Below are 12,397 nucleotides of genomic sequence, written 5' to 3' on the forward strand. Positions count from 1 at the left end.
TGTCGAGGATTCAATCAATCCCGTATACAATTCCCTTTGTCTAGTGGTACGATACTTGCCCGAGATTCGATCGTCGGTATCCCGATACCTTGTTCAATCTCGTTACCGGCAAGTCTCTTTAGTCGTTCCGTAACACATCATCCCGTGATCAACTCCTTGGTCACATTGTGCACATTATGATGATGTCCTACCGAGTGGGCCCAGAGATACCTCTCCGTTTACACGGAGTGACAAATCCCAGTCTCGATTCGTGCCAACCCAACAGACACTTTCGGAGATACCTGTAGTGTACCTTTATAGCCACCTAGTTACGTCGTTACGTTTGGCACACCCAAAGTATTCCTACGGTATCCGGGAGTTGCACAATCTCATGGTCTAAGGAAATGATACTTGACATTAGAAAAGCTTTAGTATATGAACTACACGATCTTTGTGCTAGGCTTAGGATTGCGTCTTGTCCATCACATCATTCTCCTAATGATGTGATCCCGTTATCAACGACATCCAATGTCCATGGTCAGGAAACCGTAACCATCTATTGATCAACGAGCCAATCAACTAGAGGCTTACTAGGGACATGGTGTTGTCTATGTATCCACACATGTATCTGAGTTTCCTATCAATACAATTCTAGCATGGATAATAAACGATTATCATGAACAAGGAAATATAATAATAACCAATTTATTATTGCCTCTAGGGCATATTTCCAACATTTTTATGGGGAAACTACGTCCTTGAGCTCGAAGTCTGAATTTCTTCATAATAGTACTCCTACTAACTTTGGCTTTAGTAATAAATACACTCGCTTTGTCGAAATCCCTATAATGAGTAGCATTTGCGGCTGCCGAATAAACCAACTTTAAGATGGGATAAGATGCTCGATAGGGCATGATGTTTAGTATCATAACAGTTTCCTCGTAGTAACGCCAGCAAATCTCGTCAAGAACTCTTTGTGCTTTGAAAACTGACATAGGGATACGTTTTTGTGCTTTGAAAACTCTCTCGAACTTAAGTAGATGATCGGTTGGAACTTTCCTTGCGAGTTTCCTTGGCCCACTTTTCTTCTTCTTTATCCTAGGGATATACTTTACTAGTTTGAAACTTGTCATAAATAAGGTTATTCCCCGCCTACCTTTACTTTATTTTGAATCTTTTTTTCTTCTTAATCTTTCTATTCAGAATTTAGTTAACGACGAGTTTTAGTATCCTTTCTTGCATTTTCATAACTCGTGAAATGCCGAGTAGGCACGAATTCCCCCAATTTGCGACCTACCATAGGATTTGTTATGTAAATAGGTATATGTTCCTTTCCATTATGAATCGCGATTGTATGGCCAACCATTGTGGGTAGAATGCTAGATGCCCGGGACCACGTTACTATTGTTTCTTTCTCCTCCTTCATATTGACCTTTTCTATCTTTGCCAATAAATGAAGAGCTACAAAAGGATTTGTTTTTTTCGTGTAACAGCTGATTACTCCTTTTTTTCCTTTTTAAAGAGTGGCATTCTATGTCCAATATCTCGATCGAAGTACGGAGGTCAGAATAAATAGAATAATGATCAATGGAAAAAAGAAAAAAAATCCTTAGCTGGATAAGGGGCGGATGTAGCCAAGTGGATCAAGGCAGTGGATTGTGAATCCACCATGCGCGGGTTCAATTCCCGCCGTTCTCCCATCGCATTATTGCAAATTCCAAAAATGCAATTTTCCATATTCCTAGTTACGTATTTACTTACGGTGACGAAGAATAAAACTATCGCTATATTTTTCCTTTTCCTAGTTCTTCTTCCAAGCGCAGGATAACCCCAAGGGGTTGTGGGTTTTTTTCTACCAATGGGAGCTTTCCCTTCACCGCCCCCATGGGGTGGTCCACAGGGTTCACAACTACCCCTCTTACTACGGGGCGTTTACCTAGACAACACTTAGATCCGGCTCTACCCAAATTTTTTTGGTTCACCCCAACATTACCCACTTGTCCGACTGTTGCTAAGCAGTTTTGGGATACTAAACGGACCTCCCCAGATGGTAATCTTAAAGTGGCCGATTTACCCTCTTTTGCAATGAGTTTCGCTACAGCACCTGCTGCTCTAGCTAATTGCCCACCCCTTCCACGTGTGATTTCTATGTTATGCATGGCCGTGCCTAAGGGCATATCGGTTGAAGTAGATTCTTCTTTTCTCTCAAAAAACCCCTTCCCAAACTGTACAAGCTTCTTCCAAAGCATACGGCTTTCTAGATGTATATGACGATCTCTAGACAGATGGATCTTATATGAATCATATGATGAAGTACCACATGAGTGGATATATAGGAAAGGAATCCAAATCTGCCGAATCGCTCATGTTATGATCTTCTACATCCTAGGTCTCTGCGTTCCGTCATCTGGCTTATGTTCTTCATGTAGCATTCAGATCGAATGACTCTATGAAATTACGTCGATACTTCCACATATTATGGGTAACGTAGGAGACATCCCTATTTTCCCCCGGGGGTCTTAATTACCACTGCTTAGCTTTCAATTTGCCTCTGACCATCAAATTAAATGTGAATAACCCGTCCTCCTCTCTTTGAAACAAGGGGCGCTTCCGGTTCTGTGCGTGCTTCAAACAATTTTGTCTTCTCCATATTACCATATCTCTAGAGCCAATAATTTTCTATGAGGAACTACTGAACTCAATCACTTGCTGCCGTTACTCAACAGTTTTCTGTTGAGGTCTATCCCGTAGAGGTAGTCAAATTGGATCATTGATCGATTTCTAGGTTTCGTCGTAAACCTAATTGGTTACTTCCAATTACGTAAATCAATAGTTCAAACCGCACTCAAAGGTAGGGCATTTCCCATTGATATAGGAACTTTTGTACCAGAAACAATAGTATCTCCAATTATAGCCCCTCTGGGATGTAAAATATATCTCTTCTCACCATCCCCATAGTGTATGAGACAAATGTATGCATTTCGATTAGGGTCGTATTCTATGGTTACGATTCTACCAGATATGTCTTTTTGATTCCGTCGAAAATCTATTTTACGGTATAGGCGCTTATGACCTCCCCCTCTATGCCTTGCGGTAATGATTCCTCTGGAATTACGACCTTTACCACAACGGTGCCGTCCATGGATCAAATTATTTCGTGGATTGGATTTCACTTGCCTGTCGACGGTTCCCTTGCGTGTGCTCGGGATAGGTGTTTTGTATAAATGTTTCGCCGTATTATTAAGTATTCTCCTTTAGTTTTTTTCTCTATCTAGAAGTGGAATAGAATAACCCGGTTGAAGGGTAATGATCATACGTCTGTAATGCATTGTATGGCCCAGAATAGGTCCTATTCTTCTACCTTTTCCAGGTAGTCGATGGCTATTCACAGCTACCACCTTAACACCAAAGAAGAGTTCGACCCAATGCTTTATTTCTGTCTTAGTGAATCCCGATTCGACATTAAAAGTATATTGATTCTTTCCCAATAAACGAAGACTTTTTTCTGTAAATACTGCGTATTTGATTCCATCCATAAATCGACTTTCCCTCCTATGCTCTGAGTTCCAGTATCGATAAGAATTCGAGTTCTTATTGTTCTTATGTTATGGTATGAATATACCATACCAATTCGTTATGTATGGATGATGGATGAGATTCCATGGATAGAGAGCCAGTTCCAATAGACTTATGGAATGTTCCCGTTCGTGTGCATCCAGCAGGAATTGAACCCGCAAATTTACCAATTATGAGTTGGGCGCTTTAACCATTCAGCCATGGATGCTTAACAGGGATCATCGTACATCGTAAATAACCAATTTTCATATAGAAAGACATATCATAGAAAAATGAAATCGAAAATATTCCGAGATGGCAAATATTCGGATATGACTATGAAAACACCTCTCTGGATCCTTGAATTGAAAGAGAGATTGAGAGGGATCAAGAATCCTAATTCTCGCTATTTGGAATGGATCCAATTCTATTGAGTCTAACTCATAGTGATCATTTCTCTTTAGCAAAGAATGACCTTGGTTATCAAAGGATTGAACAACCGGGATCCATTTACTTATGATACCTAGTTGGCATTGATAACAAGGATCTAATGAATTATGAGTTTAATAGATCCTCTTTAGCAGAAGACGTATATTCCTTGCTCATTATCAGACAATCACTTATTCCCAAACCTCGTGTGGGACTAATCGTTTTCATTTACCATCTCATGGAAAACCCTTTTCGTTCCGCTTAGCCCTATCGGGTATTTTAGTGATAGGTTCTGTAGGAACTGGACGATCCTATTTGGTCAAATACCTAACGAAAAATTACGATTTTCCTTTCATTAAGGTACGAGGGCTTCCTATTCCACAAGAACGAAATCACCTTTTCATTCTTTCATATACTAGGGGTTTTACTTGGAAAAGAAAATGTTCCATACTAAAGGATTCGGGTCCATAACCACGAGTTCCAGTGCACTAGATCTTGTAGCACTTAGCAACGAAGCCCTATCCATTAGTATTTCACATAAGAAATCCATTCTAGAAAAAAATACAATTAGATTAGCTCTTCATAGACAAACTTGGGGTTTGCGAGCCAAGGTAAGATCGGCTCGGGATCATGGGACCCTTTTCTATCAGATAGGAGGGGCTCTTGTACAAAATAGACTTACTAAGTAATAACCCCATAGAATCTATCTATATAAAGATAAAGAGGCAATCGTGTCAGGAAGCGGGTTTTTCTTTGGCCAAAAGGTACTTCGAACTTGGAACGAGCATGAAGAGATTAACGAGACTTCTTTCTCTTTTGAGTTTTTCTGGCGGACCTGCCGCGCAAGATCTTTGGTCTTCCCCTGGAACCGATGAAAAAAAGTGGATCGCTTCTTATGTACTCGCTCAGAATGATTCTTCTCTATCTATAGTTCATGGCCTATTAGAAGTAGAAGGTGCTCTGGTGCAATCCTTACCGACAGAAAAAGATTGCAGTCAGGTTGATAATAGTCGAGTGACATTACTTCGTCGGTCCGAACTAAGGAATCTGTTAGAAATGTTTTGAAATGGATATTGTTCTCTCTTTGATCAGGGATTGCTATATGAAAATAAGTGGAGTTTGAAAAAGGGAACGGAATGCTCAAACCGGAACTGCTAGAGGAACAAATTTTCAATAGAATAACTTGGGCTCCTAGAATATGGCGCCCTTGGGACAATCTATTTGATTGTAGGGTTTTGTTCCGAAGCAAAGATATCCATGGAGGCCGGTTCGTTCGTCCTATTCTGATATTCAGGACCAAGAGGTACTGGATTCTCTTTCGGATAGGCCCTGAAAGGAGAAGAAAGGCTTAAATGCCAACGGACCTTTGTCTATTCTCTTATAAGCACCATAATTAGCAACAATCCTTAGGGAAAGGCTTTAGGTGAAATATAACCCAAGATAACTCCAATGATGATATTGATGGATTTAAAATACCTCATTCTTAACAACATGTGAATCATGAAACATGAACTCAAATTATCAAGAATGACATAATACCACCTCCAATGATACGGAAGAAAGGATGCACTCCGGATTGCGAGCAGAAGAAAACTTGAGCTCCTTAGAAAAGAATCTCGATGAACACTTCGAGAAGGAATTAACTCCTTGATGAACCATCATGTTGAGCCTCCATGAAAAACTCCGGAAAACAAAAGGAAGATCAAACGAAAAGAAAGAGAAGTTGAAAACACAAGGTGAATCCTTGTAACGATTTAGATGAATCTCCATGGTGATATAATTGAAAGAGGTTGGAACTCCGGGAAAAAGAAAGATGAGCACTTGAAACTAAGAATTTAATCATCGTGAACAAACTCCAGAAGAAAAGATTAACATATGGATGAAACAAGAATAAGAATTACATTATGCTTATCCTTCACCAATTTAATTGATGACAAACAATGGATTTGGCACACTACTTATTCTCGTGCACAGGATTAAGAGAGATATCGATTACTTGAGAAAATCTTGAACGACCCACCGGTAGAATTGAAACAATGAATAAATTGATATGATAAATGAAGGAAGAAGAATCTTGAGCAAACCACCGTAAGAATTAAAATGGACAAAGAAAAGATAAGGAAGACACCGGGAAGAATTATGAAATGAATGAAGAAACTTGAGAGAATTTAGATACATGAGAACGAAGAGATCACGAGCCGATTAAGGATCACTTGAACGAAGCACCGGTAAAATTTGGAGAATGATAGCTGAAAGCTGAGATGAATATTTCTAAGATGATGGCCTCCGGAGAATCAAACTAAAAAGACTCTTGAATTGCTCCGGATAGGTGAAAAAATTCTCACAATCCAAAAACAACTATGAGATGATGGCCGAGAATGGGGCAAGATTTGAGAGAAACTCTTCTTTGAACTTCAAATTATGAGAATTACGACGAGGAACACCACCAAATTATTTAGACGCTCCGGAAGAATCAAAACGAAGAGGTTGGGCCAACGATGAAAAGAATTCGACAGATCTTGGAGAAAAACATGAGACTGATGATAATTCATTCTTACGTCAAACTTCGAAAAGAAATTTGAGGATAGCTCCAAGAGAATAAGAAGAGTCAGGTAAGATCTTGGGAAAAGACCTGTGGGTTAGGGCCCACTCAAAAGAAACACCGTTGAACGATTCAAAAGAGGGAAAGCACTGGTTGAATAAAAGGCTTGAATGATATAACATCCTCGAAATAGCTTGAATGAAAGAAGAGTGGATACACGAATCTTCGAGATATCTTGAGCACTCCGGAACAATTGAATAGCGAGAAGTGGATGATTAAGAGGTGCACCGGCATGAGAAAACATTGAAACGAGGAAAGGATATGATCAACAAAGCTTGACTTGAAACCACCGGAGATGAAAAGAATGAAGAATGACGAACTTGAGGTTCCGTTAGGATCTTCATGAGAATCACCGGATAAGAATATTGACGGAAAAGAATGGAGAGGCTTCACAAGAATAAAAGGATACTTGATTAAGACATCGGATTCCTTAAAAAAAAAGGGGGGGGGGGGGGGGAAAAACAAAGGCAACTTGGGGATGGATGAAACAAACACCGTTCAGAAGAAACTGATACTTGATCTTGCGGATGTCGAAATGATCGGATCCACTTGAAGAGAGACATGCCGGTTGAAAAAAAAGAATTAACATGACAAACTCGATGATCCAAAAGGATTAGTATTCCCATAGGAATATGAGATCACCACTTAGACAAGGGGTGGAATCAACATTTGACTTCGAAGCAACTCGAATACCACACTCAAAACAAAACAAGGCTTGGCTTGCAGAATAAGCCAGAACAAACATATGATAGAGATTTCGTCCAAAGTTTTCGTGGTGGGGCCTACACGGGCTCGATCGTATAGCACCATCATGTACAAGGCAGTGCACATGACATACGAAGCGTCCCCGAGTCGGCATAGCCAAGGACTCTTTAAGACACAACGACACCACTGTAAAACCAACCGTGAATAGGCGGACCACTAGACGTCGAACCCCAATTTCATATCATACATCTGACGAAAAGATATCCTAAGAGCTACTTGAATTCCCACTTATAAACTCCCGAATTTTCCGGTTATGCAATCAGGTGTTGGGGATACAGGGGAAGCATAATATCTCACCCAAAACTAACAAATCCTACATCCAGTTGTATCCATCCTTCAACACATAACCAAGAAACCTTCGGAAATTGACTACCTCAACCTTCGAAAAGCATCCGTTATACAAGTTATGGCGATACTCCCGAACTCCCGCCCCAGTACTGGGTGGCGTCGAGGTTATCTCACCAACGAACTGCATAAAAGAGATTTTCGATGTCGGCGTACTAAACTCAAGTATTCCAGAACTGCAACGATAAAATTGTGACAACAACACCTCGGAGCTCAACTCCCCAGGACACTGCCACAACCCCTAAATGTCAGGAGGCACCAAGAACAATGTTCTCGTCACAAAACCATCGGAACGATTCCAAAATACCCGCGTGATCCTAAATTTTTTTTAGTGAAAATTTGAGAAGAGAAGAGTCAAAAATCTACGTCAGGATGCCTTACCAGAGCGATGAAGGGACTGGGGAGTAAAAAGAATCCCTAAACTCTCCGATATATAATTCCTAATGACTCAAAACATTTTTCTAGACTCAACAACGGCAGCTAATTCGATCAAGCAGTGGGGCTCCTAAGGTCGGGGAAGGCTCTGATTACCAACTTGTAACGCCCTCGATGCGGTTATATCTCCCACGTGTCGAAGCACGACTTAGAGGCATAACCGCATTGAAAGCAATGTCGCAAGTGAGGTAATCTTCACACAACCCATGTAATACATAAGGGACAGAGGTACATAGTTGGCTTACAATCGCCACTTCACACAATACATGAATAAAGCATTACATCATCCAGATACAATCAAGGTCCGACTACGGAACCAAAATAAAAGAAGACTACCCCAAAAGGTACACAGATCCCCGATCGACCCCAACTGGGCTCCACTACTGATCAACTAGAACGAAACAACACAAAGGACAAGATCTTCATCGAGCTCCTCCTTGAGCTTGGTTGCCTCATCTGCACGGTAAACTCGGCACCTGCAAGCTGGTTTTGGAAGTATCTGTGAGCCACAGGGACTCAGCAATCTCGCACCCTCGCGATCAAGACTATTTAAGCTTATGGGTAAGGTAAAATGTATGAGGTGGAGCTGCAGCAAGCGACTAGCATATATGGTGGCTAAACATACGCAAATGAGAGCGAGAAGAGAAGGCAAAGCACGACCGAGAAACTATGATCAAGAAGTGATCCTAGAACTACCTGCGTCAAGCATAACTCCAACACCGTGTTCACTTCCCGGACTCCACCGGAAAGAGACCATCACGGTTACACACGCAGTTGACTCATTTTAATTAAGTTAAGGTTCAAGTTATCTACAACCGGACATTAACAAATTCCCATCTGCCCATAACCGCGGGCACGGCTTTCAAAAGTTCAAATCCCTGCAGGGGTGTCCCAACTTAGCCCATGACAAGCTCTCACAGTCAACGAAGGATATTCCTTCTAGCGGGAAGACCCGATCAGACTCGGAATCCCGGTTACAAGACTTTTCGACAATGGTAAAACAAGTCCAGCAAGACCACCTGATGCGCCGACATCCCGATAGGAGCTGCACATATCTCGTTCTCAGGGCAACATCGGATAAGCAATCCATACAACTAAAAGCAGCACTCGAGTTTCCCCGAGGTGGCGCTGCAAGGGGCTCTAGTTTGGACCAACACTTAGACAAGCACTGGCCCGGGGGGTTTAAAATAAAGATGACCCTTGGGCTGGCCTAACCCAAGGGAAAAAAGGCTAGGTGGCAAATGGTAAAACCAATGTTGGGCCTTGCTTGAGGAGTTTTATTCAAAGCGAACTGTCAAGGGGTTCTCATTATAAACCAACTGCGTAAGGAACGCAAAATCCGGGAACATAACACCGATATGACGGAAACTAGGGTGGCAAGAGTGGAACAAAACACCAGGCATAAGGCCGAGCCTTCGACCCTTTACCAAGTATATATATGCATTAATTAAATAATATATATCATGATATTCCAACAAAATATCCATGTTCCAACATGGAACAAGCTTCAATCTTCACCTGCAACTAACAACGCTATAAGAGGGGCTGAGCAAAGCGGTAACATAGCCAAACAACGGTTTGCTAGGACAAGGTGGGTTAGAGGCTTGGTTTAACAATATGGGAGGCATGATAAGCAAGTGGTAGGTATCGCAGCATAGGCATAGCAAAAGAGCGAGCAACTAGCAAGCAAAGATAGAAGTGATTTCGAGGGTATGGTCATCTTGCCTGAGATCTCGCAAGGAAGAAGAATGAGTCCCTGAAGAAGACAAACAGACATAGTCGAATGGGTCCTCACAAACGCGACGTTACCGGAACCAACCCGAAGAAGCAAACACCGGAAAGAAGCACACAACATAGTAAACAACCAACACATAACATGATATGATATGCGGGATGCGGTATGCGATGCATATGCATGATTTGACAAGGAATGATTGAACCTGGCCTCAACTTGGAAATCCAAGTGTGCCACTGAAAAGGTGAGGTGAAATCTGTTGAAAACGATATAAAGAACGCCGGAATCGGAGTCACGGTTTGGAAATGGCAAGCAATTCAAATATGGCACCGGTCTGCGATATACAGCAAGTAGCCATCTAAATGCGACAAGATGGACATGCTACATCACTCAATCATGGCAACAAAATACATGGCAGGGATCCATTCATGATGCCTAACACAAGATGAACACTGAGCTACGGCCAACTCATCCATTAACAGGTTCAAACAAGCATGGGAAAAATGCATTTGGTAAACAGATTTCAGACTTAGTGAAATTAACACTTGTGTGGAATTTCAGATCAGGTAGCACACTTTGGAGCATGAAAACTATATGCTACAGGACCTGAACATGGCAAAGTAAAGCATGGCATGGAGCTACTCAAAGAGCTTAACAAAAGTCCCTTAGTGACCTTGAGCCAAAAGGGATCAGAAAATACATTTAGAAAAATGTGAACATGGCAAAAACATAATCAGATCACAGACTTAGTGAAAAACTGGAGCATGCAAATCAGATATCAAGTAGGCATGTTTACGAGCTCGATGCACTCACTACAGAGCAAGTCATGACAATCTAAGCATACTCCCACCAAGAATACACATTATACAAGCTAGACATGGCAAGAACAATAACATAGCATGCACGGATCAACTACAACATCCTCGGCAAAATCGCTAACAAGTAGACAAACTGCCAGATTCACGAAATGACAAAAGTAGAGCTCGATTGACTCAAGCTAGGGTGCTCCATTATTGCAAACAAAGACATGGATGGATAGAGCACTACAAGATTAACAAAACACCCTTACTGATCATCCTCAAAAGAGGCAAGGATCACTAGGAAACAACATGAACATATGGCATATTGATAAAAACAGATCAAGGACATAGTGGAAATGCTAAGTCGCTGAAATCAGCATTAACGAATGCTCCACTTTGCAAGCTTGTGCTAGTCACCACACACATCACAAAAATACATGGGTTGCACCTCTGGATAGCTGGCAAAGCATATAACAAAACACATGTAGAGCTCAGCGGCATATCATGCACACAATAATCATGGCAAAAATGACAAATATCTAATTGGAGCAGCAGATCTGACAATTATCTCAAATAGCATTCTTCCAAAAGCATTTCGGGCATCAAGATGAACTCAAATGAAAATGATGCAATGAGATGAAATGATGTGCTCTCTGAGACGAACATTTTGATATGCTATATGCCCAAAACGGAGCTACGGATGCGGATTTACGGCATGAACAAGAAGGCAAAATAATTATGGTTTCGGGGAGAAGTCAGCCGTCCAAAATCCTCAGATCCAGATCTGGCACGGATATCGAGGATTGACGGGTACTGTAGCTCGCCGGAGAGAGCTGTGGGCCTCGCCAGACTTGGGCGCGGCGGCCGGATCTGGGTGGCGACCTCACCGGAGCGGCATGGGAGGAGGAGGAGGAGGCTGGATCGGGCGGGCGCGAGGACGGGGAGCTCCGACGACGTGAGGCGTAAGGCGGCGGCATCGGAACCGGCGGCGAGGACGCGGGGCACCGGCGAACCTCGTTGGAGACGGCGGGGAACCGGCGGGCGGCGCGACCCTGGATCCAGGTGGCAGCGGCGGCGACGGGCGCGTCAGGCGCGGGGGCGCGGCGACTTGGGCCGCAGGAAGGGCCGGCCACGGGCCCCGGCGGGCCGGGCGAGGTGCGGGAGGAGAGAGAGGGCGGAGGGATGACGTGGCGCAGCCGGATTCGCCGGAGTGACGCGTCCGGCGGACATGTCCGGAGCGGGATGGACGTGTCCGGCGGCGCGAGGAGGGAGATGGCTAGGGTTTCGGGGAAAAGTTCCGAAAACGAAAATGAAGGGGTCTATTTATAGAGGTAGCGGGAGCTAGGAAGCTCCAAATGAGGTGCGGTTTTTGGCCACGCGATCGTTATCGAACGCTCTAGATGATGGAGAGGGTTTTGGTGGGACTTGGTCCAAAATGGAGGGGTGTTGGGGTGCAACACACACGAGGCCTTTTCGGTCCCTCTGTTAACTGTTGGAGCATCAAACGAAGTCCAAATGGTACGAAACTTGACAGGCGGTCTACCGGTAGTAAACCAAGGCCGCTTGGAAAGTCTCGGTCCAATCCGGAAATTTTTAACCCCCATACACGAAAGAAAGGTAGAAAGGGACACCGGAGGATATAGGAGCGCCGGAATGCAAAACAGATAATGGGGAAAATGCTCGGATGCATGAGACGAACATGAATGCAAATGCAATGCACATGATGACATGATATGCAATGCATGACACGCA

At 42.9% G+C, this 12,397-nt stretch overlaps 1 pseudogene; it reads right to left on the reverse strand.

The window, feature by feature from the left end:
• Positions 1–1,071: 1,071 nt before the first annotated feature.
• On the reverse strand, positions 1,072–3,757 carry LOC125507456 (annotated as a pseudogene).
• Positions 3,758–12,397: the final 8,640 nt, after the last annotated feature.

The sequence above is a fragment of the Triticum urartu genome, chromosome 5, assembly GCF_003073215.2.
Source record: "Triticum urartu cultivar G1812 chromosome 5, Tu2.1, whole genome shotgun sequence".
Lineage (NCBI taxonomy): Eukaryota > Viridiplantae > Streptophyta > Magnoliopsida > Poales > Poaceae > Triticum > Triticum urartu.